The sequence below is a fragment of the Capsicum annuum genome, chromosome 10 (assembly GCF_002878395.1).
Source record: "Capsicum annuum cultivar UCD-10X-F1 chromosome 10, UCD10Xv1.1, whole genome shotgun sequence".
In the NCBI taxonomy this organism is placed as follows: Eukaryota; Viridiplantae; Streptophyta; class Magnoliopsida; order Solanales; family Solanaceae; genus Capsicum; species Capsicum annuum.
Genome location: NC_061120.1, coordinates 12118657 through 12131604, shown reverse-complemented (window position 1 = coordinate 12131604; position 12948 = coordinate 12118657). Strand labels below are relative to the sequence as shown.

The 12948-nt window shown below is 34.5% G+C and overlaps 1 long non-coding RNA gene across 2 annotated transcripts; it reads left to right on the top strand.

Moving 5' to 3' along the window:
• The first annotated feature begins 242 nt into the window (after window positions 1-242).
• On the top strand, window positions 243-2627 carry LOC124887955. 2 transcript variants are annotated; one of them, XR_007045598.1, is made up of 3 exons: window positions 243-706; window positions 1150-1202; window positions 2308-2627. It is a non-coding gene; the product is annotated as an uncharacterized LOC124887955 (long non-coding RNA). The 2 variants fall into 2 exon arrangements; XR_007045597.1 differs by having other exon boundaries at window positions 1150-2194.
• The last annotated feature ends 10321 nt before the right edge of the window (window positions 2628-12948 follow it).

Sequence of the window (12948 nt, the reverse complement as noted above, 5' to 3'; positions counted from 1 at the left end):
AAAATCTAAACTCATTAATGAAACCATAAAGTTGGAGTTTCATATGTGGAAGTGAAATTTCCCTTGAATGTCCATTTGGAACAATTTTTAAAATTTGAAAAATATTTAGTGAAAATTTTTTTTATTAACAAAAAACAGATGCAAAAATTGAGTATCACCCGAAAATCAAGGTAATTTGTGCAAAGATTTGAAAATTTTTAAAGATAGCAATGAAAACAACTTTCTATCATATGGATTCTCGAGACTCTACCCTACTCTAGCACCAACAACCTCCAATTTACCACGGAACAACTCCACCAAATCAATAACAACATGTACCCATAAATGACCATGGAATAACGGCTGCCCTAACCCCACCAGAAAGAACCCATCAATGACATGTCTACCCCAAACAATATTTTCCAATAACCGAACCTTACATTTTCTTTTTCTAGGCAAAATAAAAAAATAGATGGACTACTTGCTATTGTTGCAGAGTTACTGCTGAACCTTCTCAAAATAAGAGAGGTCGTCCAAGGAAATCTGTCGTTAACGGTAACACTGGTATTGCTGAGCCATCTCAGAAAAAAGAGGGGTCGTCTAAGAAAATCTGTTGTTGATGATAACACTGGTGTTATAGGTGCTACTTCTTCAAAAAATCCCTCTAAAAAGATTAGTGGGATGACCTCAGGCTCCGAAAAGAAGTAACAACAGCTAGAAGCATCAGGTATATATATGTTTATATATGTTTTGTTTATTGCTTCATTTATGCATCTAGCATAATGAATTTTGCTTATATACATCAATATTGAAAAAAACTTGGGCTTGTCCGAAATAAAACTCTTTACATCACAACTAGGGGTAAGATCTATCAACACTCTATTCTTCACATATCTCACTTGTGGGATTACACTATGTATATTTTTGTTGTTCGGTGTTGTACATTGGTAACATAAAGCACATAACTTATATACTGTAGCTTAAAGGATTAGAAACTTTAACTATGTTGTTAGAACCTTATTTATTATGTTGCTAATTCCCATTTTTATCGACATTTATGTTTAGTCAAACCTGAGATTTACACTATCTGTTCATAGGACTAAATTTTAGGATTGGCTTTTTTTTCCACAACTTTCTTAGTTTAATACTGGGTTTCTTGATGGTTGGCAGGCACAGTAGGATGTGGATCTATGAATCGCATAATTCATGTGGATATTGGACAGGTTACTCTTATTAACCTAGGTTTTTACAAATGCACTAGTTTGCATATTTTATTTTATACAATTTGCTTAGGCTCGAGTTTCAAATTTCTTAAAAGAGAAAAAGGAAGAAGTTATTGTTTCATTTATTTGTTCCTTCGGTTCATAATTATTCTTTTTCCTTTTATTTGCTTAGGTTAGAACATGGTCCTTCCATTTTAACTTATCTTTTTAGTTGCACATTTATTTTTCCTTCACCTCCTTATGTTTTAGGAAATCTGTCCTATTTTTCTTCTCAAACATTCTAATTAATTTCTTGGAGGATGTTCTTTTCAGCTTTTTGATTAGATGTTGCAAGAGTTGTCTTAGCAACTTGATGGTTGAGTTGATGGCTTTGAATCTTGATGGTTGAGGTGCTAGGTTAAACGTAAAGTGGGATGTGGAAATAGATTTTGGCGATGAATTTTTTCTTTTGAAAAAAACACCAATCCACCTATTGAGTCAGTTTTTATTTATTGTCTTCAAATACTGCATTACAGAAACTTCTTTATCTGTCTTTAGTTGTATTTTCTTAATTCTACATATGTTGTTAGTTGTATGAGTCTTCTTGAAAATTGTGGGGCTCATAGATCCATTTCTTGAAACAGAAAAGATTATGTATTGAAAATTGTGGGGCTCATAGATCCATTTCTTGAAACAGAATAGATTATGTAACTAATACACAATATTTATATCTTACCCTTTATTAAATTTCTTGTTTAAAGCTAACTTCTTTTGAATTTTTGGTTTACTTGACTAAATAATGTGAACCTGTTACCTTCACCGCTAGACATCATATCTAAGATAATGACTTTCTTAGAGCAAGAACGATCTGCAGTTTGTATTCTATCTGGAGTTGGAATCTTATGTAAAGTCATCCTCCGATAGTCTACGACCGCTGGTGGCACTATGACACATGAGGTCGATATGAGTTTTAGCTCAAAGGCATTAACCCTTTCAGTTGCCTTTGTGCTGAGGTATGTCAGGAAGCTTATGCAAAAAGGCTATTGCTTTGGATTACTTTGATTACTGAACTTATTTGGATAGTTGTGGAATTTCTCATTTATAATGATGTTATTCTTCTATGCAGGGTAATTTTGACATCACCTTGTTATCGGGGTTATTTATGTGGTCAGAAAGTGGCATAACAAGTTTTCTTAATTTGTCAGTGGACTGACTAGTCCAGATGCTAGTGTTTTTTAGTGGTGTCTTTGCAAGAAATCTCTGGGTTGTAACTCCGATACAAGTGCTATTTTGACAGCCTCCATTCATGGGTTGATATTTTTTCCTTTTCCTTTTGAATGGACTAATGTGTGTAACTTGCATAGAACATGCTGCTCTTTATCACTAGGCCAAAGCATTGAGCTGTTCTTGTTGTAAAGTTTATGTGCATGTTGTCACTGGACAAAATCGTTGGTTATTCTTGCTCTGATGTTTGAGTACATATCGTGTACTTTCTAATGATATTCATTACAGGGTGGCTTTGTGTCACAACCAGATTTATCAGATCATAATGGCGCCTACCATAACCCACCAGTAGGCAAGCCAACCCGTAGTCCGGAATGACTAGTAATAGACTACTCAACAATATAAGGAAAAGAATACAAAATAAATGACATAAATATCAAAACATAATAGAATTCCAAAACCTAATGGAATCAGTAAAAGAGCTTCTTCTAAATATATTTAAGAGTACAAAAGTGGTCTATCAAGAGAATTACACTGATACAACTTATCTCTCCATTCAATATAGAGACTAGTCTAATACAAGGAGAGAGGTGAGTAATACTCCAAACGTCAAGAGTTCACTCTAAGTCTCTGAACCATGGTTGCTTCGCACGATGCACAATCAACGATGATAACCCGTACTATAATCTGCAGGCTACAGGAGTGTCGTATAAGTACCAAACAAATGATACTCAGTAGGCAACTGCCAATTGAGCTCCAAAGATAAAACAGATATATACAACATATAAACAGAATGAAATCTACACCCAAGAGTCCAGAGCTTATATAACAAGTCAATGAGAATAATAAGGGACAACTATCCTGTTCAAGTAAAAGAGTCTAACATAACAAGACTAAGGAAGTATTAAGGTGAAATATCCTATTCCGGCCACATTTATCAGGCGTCGATACTATACCGTATATCCTAGTCTAGTATAAGAATGAAGAGTGAAAGAAAGTTATATAGCAATATACAAGGTCAAGAAATGAATATAAAATATGCACAAATAAAGGAAGGGATATACGATAGTACCATAGCTTCATAAAGCTAGATACATATATACATACATGTAAACATGAGGTGATCTCAAAGAGTAGTCTAGATCATCATATCCTTATCCTTACAGATCAACCAATTAGCAACTATTCATCATTATTAACTAGACACCTATTATTACCAACAACACTTAATATCTAGCTTCGTTAATACACAACTCCTCATTTGGACAACTAATCGACATTATAAACTTAGTCATCATATCACTAATCTGCACCTAAGATAAATCCGACATCATCATCAGCCACGTATAAAACATCGATAGCTACCATATTTCAACTGAGAAAAACTCATTAACTAACCCTTAATTAAGCAGAACAGTCATAAATCTTATTTCATCTACAATCACATAAGTTACCGATACAATAACAATGAAAGTACGAAATCTATGCATGTCATCACCAGTATCCAATCAAATAAGTCGCAAACAACATATGGTATCTTCCTCCATCCCATATCGGAGAGATGTGTTTATAAAACATGTATTTGAATCCATGAACTTTAATTAATTGTATACTTTACAATGATAAACACTTCTCGGATATCCGATTAAATATTCATAACATGGCCCTTGGCCTAATAATATTTCCAAAATAATCACAACATCATAATTACAGCCTTAGGCCCATATCGACAACATATTTATAAGCCATAGCATATCTATAATCATCTCACATATAAATGGCATCTCACATCTTCGAGGCATAATATCAATAAGCCTATCACCTCCATTAGACATCTCATATCTATAGATAATACGTCATGACCAATAATTATAACTAAGAAAAAAGTCATCTCCATAGACCAAATATCATAACTAAGAGGAAAATGCATCTCTATGGACCAAATATCATAATTAAGAAAAAAAATGCATCACTATGAGCCAAATATCATAAATAAGAGAAAATGATCTCTATGGGCCAAATATCACAATTAAGGGAAAAATGCATCTCTATGGGTCAAATATCATAACTAAGAGAAAATAACATCTCTAAAGGGCCAATATCACATCTAAGAGAAATTAACATCTCTATAGTCCATTAACCATAATCCGGTGAAAATTATCACAATTTATCAATACACCAAGTAAATCTCATAAATAAGGCTTGACCTAAGTGGGCTGGATGATCCCACTTCTAATCCTCAATCTCCATATTTCGGCAAACTACGTCCAAAACTAGGCTAAGATGTCGAGTTCAACTTCTAGATGTCAAGTATGCCATAACCAATCCAAAAATAAGAAATTTGTCTAGAAACATGGGCAATTATGTCCATTCTACCCATAGATACGGTTTCAAGATCACTATATTAGCCCAACTAAGGTCAATCATACTAACCATGATTCCAAAACTTGGACCACATCCTAAACTTAGCATGGTAACATTTCCGTACTACAAACTAATTCAATCTAGGGAGAAGGCAATAGGATTCTAAAAGGGTCTTAAATGTACTACCTTACGAGTCCAATTCCCCAAACATCAATATTCAATGCTAATTTGTTAATCAAGCCTAAAATTAATATTCACATGCCATACATAACTCACATCATCTTTGAAGAAGAGTAGGTAGAAGTCTACCTCAAGGCCGAACTGCAAAACCTCACTTGATGCACCACATGCTCATCTTCACTTCGTAATCCCTAAAATGTCATCATGCTATAAAAAACATAATCTACTCATCAATACAATTCTAATAATACCCATATTACACTTTTGTGCTTCGGATGTAAAAATGACAGCAAAAATCTCAAGCGGGTCCCACATACGAAAATCGTGTTTCCGAGGTCAACCCAATGCTCATACATCACCAAAGAATCATAACTCTCAATTAATGGATGCAAACAAACCAAATTTGGGGCTAAATCAAGCCCTGAGCTAAATTGGGGTTTTGGGTGAAGAATTAAAAAATTCACCAATAAAGTGATGAAATCTTACCTTAATCCGGATGATAATCATGATCAAAGATGTTTACCAAGCTCCATAGACACCCACTTATCATAGTGATTTAGGGTTTTAAGGTCTCAAAGATGAAGAAAAAATACCCAAATTCGTGACATTGGGGTCTATTAATAGACTCCTTGGCGAAGAGATGCGTTATCCAGCCAAAAACTTGTTTTAGACCCTCGGAACTCATTCGGAACCCCAAATATATGATCCAATAGTATAATTTAAGTGTAAACCATATTTCAAATCCATTGGAATTATAAAAAATTTCCTCCTATATTGTTTCGGCAAAAAGTGGGGCCCACACCTATAGTATTGATTTTCCAACTTTTCGACTAATAGGTCGAAATGAGCTTGGGTACATGGGAACCCCGAACCAAAGGTATACCGAGACTAAAATCAATATTTTGGATCTGCTGGGACATTCAAAATTTGCTTCCAAGATTGTTTTACTGATGTTTGCCATTTGGAACCAACGAAAGAATTCAAAACAGAGAATTAACTCTAAAAATTAAATGAACAGCCCGGTAGCCGAACCATTGGTCCCAGAAAGTCATAAATGACTTGGGCAGCTATGGAGAGTCTCAAACGGCGAAAATAAGAATAAATATAGAAAATGACATGAAGGGTCATTACATTTGAGATGCTTCAGTCCGTACGCGGAAAAGCCTGAGCCTAAGGCTCCATCTTCAACTCCACCTCTCAATTTGCTGAATTTCGGTCCTCCAGTCACAAAGGCGACCTTAGTTCCAAGGTGCCTTAACCTACATATGAGGGCCAAGAAATGTGAAATTTATGAACTCCAACTTAGAGCAAAAATTTGCCAATCAAGGTTCGTTTGGTGCGGAGGATAATGTTTTCCATTTTTATTTTATTTGCAATTTTCTTCTAGACTTTCTCTTTATGCAATTACTCCTTGTTGTGTTTAAATTTGGATATATCTAAAAGATTCTTGGTCATAGTAGAGCATGCAGAAATGTGTTTACTTTTATTTGCTACAGAAATGTGTTTCTAAACATAGAGCGATTTGAACCTAAGTTTTCATAATTCACCTGAGTTCATTGAACTTTATGTCACTCCCTTGAGTTCAATAGAGTGCTATTCTTGCCCTGTTGCCTGAATATAAACCTTCTCTATCTTAACTTCATTTGTGAAGGAATATCTTGTATACTTTGATAACGTAAATAATGTAACTCATATCACAGAGATTGATAGTAAAGAAAAAACTTTCTATCTTCGAAGCTTTAGGTATATTTTTCATCATTTTTGCTTTAATTTATGAAGCATTCATAATTAAGAAACAACTTAAAATGTTTTCTCTGAAGTTAGTAATTCTAGTGACAAAGCAAATTGCCAAAACAAACTTCCAGTTGATGTCAGGGAGACTAAAGTATAATCCAGATTCTTGACCTCTATTGGAAATATTTCTTGACGATGTGGCTTGGGAAGCTGGCGTGTACGTAGCCTCATCTTTACCTCATGAAAGTAAAGAGGTTGTTTGCGATAGATCCTCGGTTTAAGTGAAACATAAAAAAATCAAGTTTGGAAAGGAAATGTAGTAGTGAAGAAAACAATGCTGAAAAATAATGAAGAAGAGAACAGTAGCAACAATGAATAATACGATAATCGAAGAAAAAACATATACCATTAAAATCAAAGAATAAGATAGTCATGAATCCCAACCTTGTATATTATTTACACTAAAAAAATATGTAAAAGGAAAACATAAACATAGCTTCTAGTCTTGATATCGGTTACACTAGACAACTATCATGCTAAAGATGGTATAATTTGTTAACCGAGTTAAGTTTTGAAATGGTCCTAAAATGGTTTGGTCTTGATATTTTATTTTCCACAAAAAAAGGCACTCCCTCCGTTTAAAAAAGAATGACTCTTTTCCTTTTTGACAACACGTTAATTCCAACTTTCCACGTGACATGTTTACGACCACAAGATTAAAGGAAATTTTGATAGATTTGGCATAACTTTAATTTATTACCACAAGATTTAAAAATTTTATTTATTTTCTTGAACTTCCTGCTAAGTCAAAATTGGTCAAAATGGACAGAGTTTTACAAAAATGACCTTCATAAGGAGTAGTCTTGAATTTTTGGCTCCACTTAATAAATCATGCCTATAAGACAGGCGTCCTAATTCTTGCCTATAAAGCAGATATTCATGACATTTTAAGAAAATATAACATTTAAAAAGTCTTCAGAGACATACCCAAGAAGTTTCACCCAAAACGGGCTTCAGAGCCTACACCTACCCACCAAGCCATATGCTAACACCAATGAAAAATTTAAAAAAATTTGCAATTTCTATTGTACCACTCATTTGACCTAGAATAAGCTCTGTCAGCCCCTCCAAAGATATGTGATCCATTTAAAGGGTCCTCAGTGGTGTGCACAAGAAGTTTCGATCAAAACAGGGTACCAAGCCTATACCCACCCACGAAAAATCGTAATGAATTCACAATCCCTGTCGATTCATTCATTTGACCTAGGAAAAAAATCTTCCAACCCCACCAAAGACACACTATCCATTTAAAGGACCGTCTAGGGTGTGCGCAAGAAGTTTTGACCAAAATAAGCTCCGAAGCCCGCACCCCTCAATTGAGTCATAGGCTAACACCCACAGAAAATTAAAAAATATCCACAATTCCTACTGTTTTTCTCATTTGACATAGGAAATGCTACAAGTCAAATGGTCGCCTTAGCTTTTGATGACATCTTTGGAGGCCAACACCTAAAGGCTCAAGACTTGGTCACCCTGAGAGCACAAGGATATTTAAGGAAGGCCCCTTTTGAGCATGATGTAAAGCAATCCTGCGTGTGGAAGGTTGCTTGGATGCTTACATTGTTGTTAACCCAAGAACCACAAGCCTTGAAGTATAAACCATCCTCGATTTTGATAGCATTGAAGAGGCACCATTCATTCATGTCCAACACACCTTGGCAGCCTCTTCATTAAGGGTATTTTGTACGTCGCACATGGTGTATTTACACACCATGGCAGCCCCTCTCATTAAGGGCAACGTGGTCTTTTTGTCTTTTTCTGTAATATACTATAAGTAGGACTTTTTAGGTCTTCTCTCATTATTTGTTGAATGATGAAAATATGAGACATTGAAAATGCTCTTCCTTGAGAGTAGACCATCTTAGTGTAGTTCTTAGTTAGGGCTTGGACTAGCCATTGTAGCTTAGGGCTTGGAAAATCCAATATTATTCTTTGCTTGAAAACGGTGGATCTTGAAGTGAGTTGATTCCCTTGGCGGTCACCGTAAGAACTTGGTGCTTGTCAACGTATTTTGTAGAGGTTTTAAATTTTAATATACTCTTTAGTTTCTACATTGCGTGTTCTCTTTGTGTCAAGTTACCTATCTTCTTTTTCGTTTGAGTTTGCGTTTGTTGTTTCCGGTTGGTGTCTTGTCGTGTGGACTATTTTACGAAGATTGTGGGTTGTTTTGTGTACATTTAGATACTGTTTGGTATCATTTGGTATCAGAGCTAAGGCTGTTTGTGTTCCTACACTACCAACCTTGGGATATCTAAGTCGAAAAAAAAAAGTGTTGAAAAATTGAAAATTCTAAAAAGAAGCAAATCTGTCCATTCTTGTTGTCTTGGCCGAAATTGTGTCTTGTTGTTGTTTTGACTGAGATTTGTGTCTAGATTTAGGCGTGTTTTTGTTGTCTTAGTAGTTTCTTGTGTTAGGTTGTTGTTCACTAACACCCCTTGAGTCTAAAGTCCAAGATTTGAGCTCTTGTCAAAGTGTTATTGAAGGGTGGACGGCTAAGAGGTTTTGTTCATATTGTTCTTGTTGTTGTTCATATTTTTATTGAAGTAGTATTCAACAAAAGGAGTTGTTTGATTTTGAAAAGAGAAGAGAGAGACAAAGTCTTGTGTTTGTCTTGGGACTACTTTCAAGACAACACTAAAGTGACAAAGAAACAAAGAACCACCAAAAAGCTTGCTTACCAAAAGATACAAGATTTATTTACAGGGTCATCGGAGGTACACCCAAGAAGTTTCGCTAAAAGGGCTTCGTAGCCCACACCCACCCATCGATCCATAGGCTAACATCTATGGAAAATGGCAAAAGATTTGCAATTCTTTCTATTTCGCTCATTTGACCTAGGAAAAAGCTCCTCCAACTCCTCCAATGATACAAGATACATTTCAAGGATCGCCAAGGGCATGCCAAAAAGTTTCATCCAAAAAGAGCTTTGAAGCCTGCTCCCACCCATTGAGCCATAGGCTAACACTCATGGATAGTAAAAAAAAAATGTAATTCTAGTCAATCCGCATATTTGACAAAGGAAAAAGATCTGCTAGCCCCTCCAAAGATATATAGTCCATTTAAAGGGTCATCATAAGCACACCAGAGAGTTTCACCCAAAATGAGCATTGGATCCCGCACCCACCCACCGAACCATATGCTAACACCCATGAAAAATCACAAAAAAATCTATAATCCCTACCAATTAGCTCATTTGACCAAGGAAAAAGCAAAGCCATCCCCTCAAAAGATACACGATTCATTTAAAAAGTCGTCCAGGGTGTGCCCAAGAAGTTTCATCATAAATAGGCTTCGGAGCCCGTACCTACCCACTGAGCCATTGGCAAACACCCATGGAAAATTATAAAAATATCGTAATTCCTGCCGTTTCACTCATTTAACCTAGAAAAAAGCTCTGTCAGCCCCTCCTAAAATACACGATATATTTAAAAGTAATCAAGAGTGTGTCCAAGAAGTTGCATCAAAATGGGCTACGGAGAATACACCTACCCACCGAGCCATAAGCTAACACACACAAAATATTGCAAAAAATTTACAATTCCTGCCGTTTCACTCATTTGACATATGAAAAAGCTCTGGCAGCCCCTTCAAAGATACACGATCCATTTAAAGGGTCTTCAATGGTGCACCCAAGAAGTTTCACCAACATTGGGATCCAGAGCCCACACTCACAACCGAACCATAGGCTAACACCCATGGAAAATAAATATCAATCCAAAATAGGGGCAATTCGTTCAAAAATTTGAAAAGTTTTTGAAGACATATTTAGAAAATCCATTTTACAATATATAGTAAAACTCTAGATTAAATATCAAACCTTAAATCTTGCCTATGATTGGTTCATGTGAGTCATCAAGCTTATGATGAATGTTATATGATAAGGTTGCTTGAACTGACGAAAACATATTATTTTGAACACATTCTTTTGATTGGTTATTTTTGATGGAAAATTACCACCTCATTTGAATACGTCACATAATTCTGTTAGTTTTGAATTTGACTAGGATGCCAAGTTCTGCTGACATATGGCATGAATATGGACATTAAAATAAACTGAACTTTGGACTTAAATCTTATAAATTGACTTATTTAATTGTCTAGTCAAAATATATTTAATTCAAATAAGAATGAAGTTGATTAAAATTTGTATGAATTTAATCTAATACAATTTATGTGTCTATAGATGTATTCAAAATAATAGATTTTAATTTCGTCCGTTCTGTAACTATAAATTGTAGAATGTTCCGAGGTTCATATTTTCAAAATATATTTTAGTAATGATTAACGATCATTAATGTTGGCTTGATAAGGAAAAAGTTCAATTGTTTATTTCGAAAGTTATTTTCAAAATGGCTTAAGTTATAAAATTTTATAAAGAAAGATTATGGCTTAAATAAGGGTTCAAAATTAGCTACTTATTCTCTGTCAACAGACCGGATTCATGATAAATTGTTCTTTTAAAATAGAACATTAAGGACTAATTGAGCATGAGATGAACAATAAGAGATTTTTTTCATAGCATGAATAAAAAGAAAGAAGAGTAAAGTATCTAGTACACCCTGAACTATGACCATATTTGCTACGACATACTCTTTTAGCACATTTTTTTAACCTTTTTAGATGACGTGACACCTTTTATCAACTTTTTTAGTTGTCATGGCACCTTTGAAGTAGGCCCTATTTTATGAAATAAAGGTATCACGTCAAAAGGGTGACAAAAATACGCTAAAAATGAGTTCAGGGGGTAATAGGACCCATATGAAGTTGGAGTGTGTCGTAGAAACTTCCATTGTAATTCAGGTGAGGGAGGGGGTACTGGATGCTTATCTCAAGAAAAAATATTAATAATGTTTTGATTTCGTCTAAGCCATTTTATTATGGATGTTTTTTTCTGTTTGTTTAATGCTATGTTTTTTAATATTTAAACATTCTAAGTAGATTAGTTCAAAATTTCAATGACATTTAATGTTTATATATTTTCTTAATATCTAACACTCAAATATTAGAATATTGGTTTGTATATTGATTTTTCAATGTCTCATGAAGCAAAAATAAATTTAAAATAGGTATTTGGACTAAGTCTGTCATTTAAAGAGGGGGATTTTCTAATTCAAAATTCAAAGGGATCTTTTCTTTGAAGTCCCTAAACGACCCCTGATTCGCCTCCTATTTAAAGACCCCTTGGGTTACTGTATCGGGGGATTTTTTGTCTTTTGTGTTCGAATTTGGGGAGAAAGAGGTCGAAAATTTTGGGCTCTCTTTTCAAAATTTTAGAGGCAAAGGGGGTTCGGAAAATTTTCTTAAAAAAAGCTAGGTTGGTGGGGAAAAATTTTTGGTTAGGGAAAGGAAAAAAGAACCCCCGAGCAGAAAAAATCTTGAAATCCTTAAGAAATTTTGAGAGATTTCGATTGAAATTTTTCTTTTTCTTTAAAAGTTTTAGCTTTCGGTGGTGGCGAGGAAACTCGTCGAGTTCGAGTCCTATTTTGCTGCGCTAAAGGAGGTAAACACACCGTACCTTTCTAGTTTATTATCGTTTTTCTTTTAGTTTCGTTATCATAATAATCATAGTTGCTGGACTTATTAGCTGTAGAAAGTCTCAAAGGCCATAAGATTTTGGGTATGGGATTGTTGTCTGTTTTTGCTCATTTTGGATTTTGTTGCAAGATTGTTAACCCTTTTTTTAAGAAAAGTTTAGAATTGTAAATTTGTTACCATTTTGTTTACTGGGTTGATAGTGAATTGAAAATTCTGGTTATACCGCTTGAAAACAAATTTTAGTTTTCTTTTAAAGTCGTTATGTTTGCTCTCCTGATTCTGTCAAAATTGCCATATTGTTGAAGTTTTTTATTTCAAAGTTGTCATCTTTACTAATTTCTCTCTTGATTCTGTCAAAATTGTAATATTGTTGAGATTTTTCTTCTGTTGTTGTTGTTGTTGTTGAGTTTTAGCAAAATAATTGAAATCACCTGCTTCATTGCTTGCAAATACAAAAAGGAATTTTTTGTTGTGGTTCCTTTGTTCTGCTATATTATATTCTTGCTTCTCCACTTCTCTATTTCCTTGTTTTGAGATTTTGTTTTTCCCAAATATTCCTTTATTTTCTTCGTATAATTGTGAATTTGCTATCTTTTGGGTTATTGGGTTCCGATAGGAAATGAGAATACATTGTTGCATTGCTTAAAGATTGGGTTTGTTTTCTTCTCCA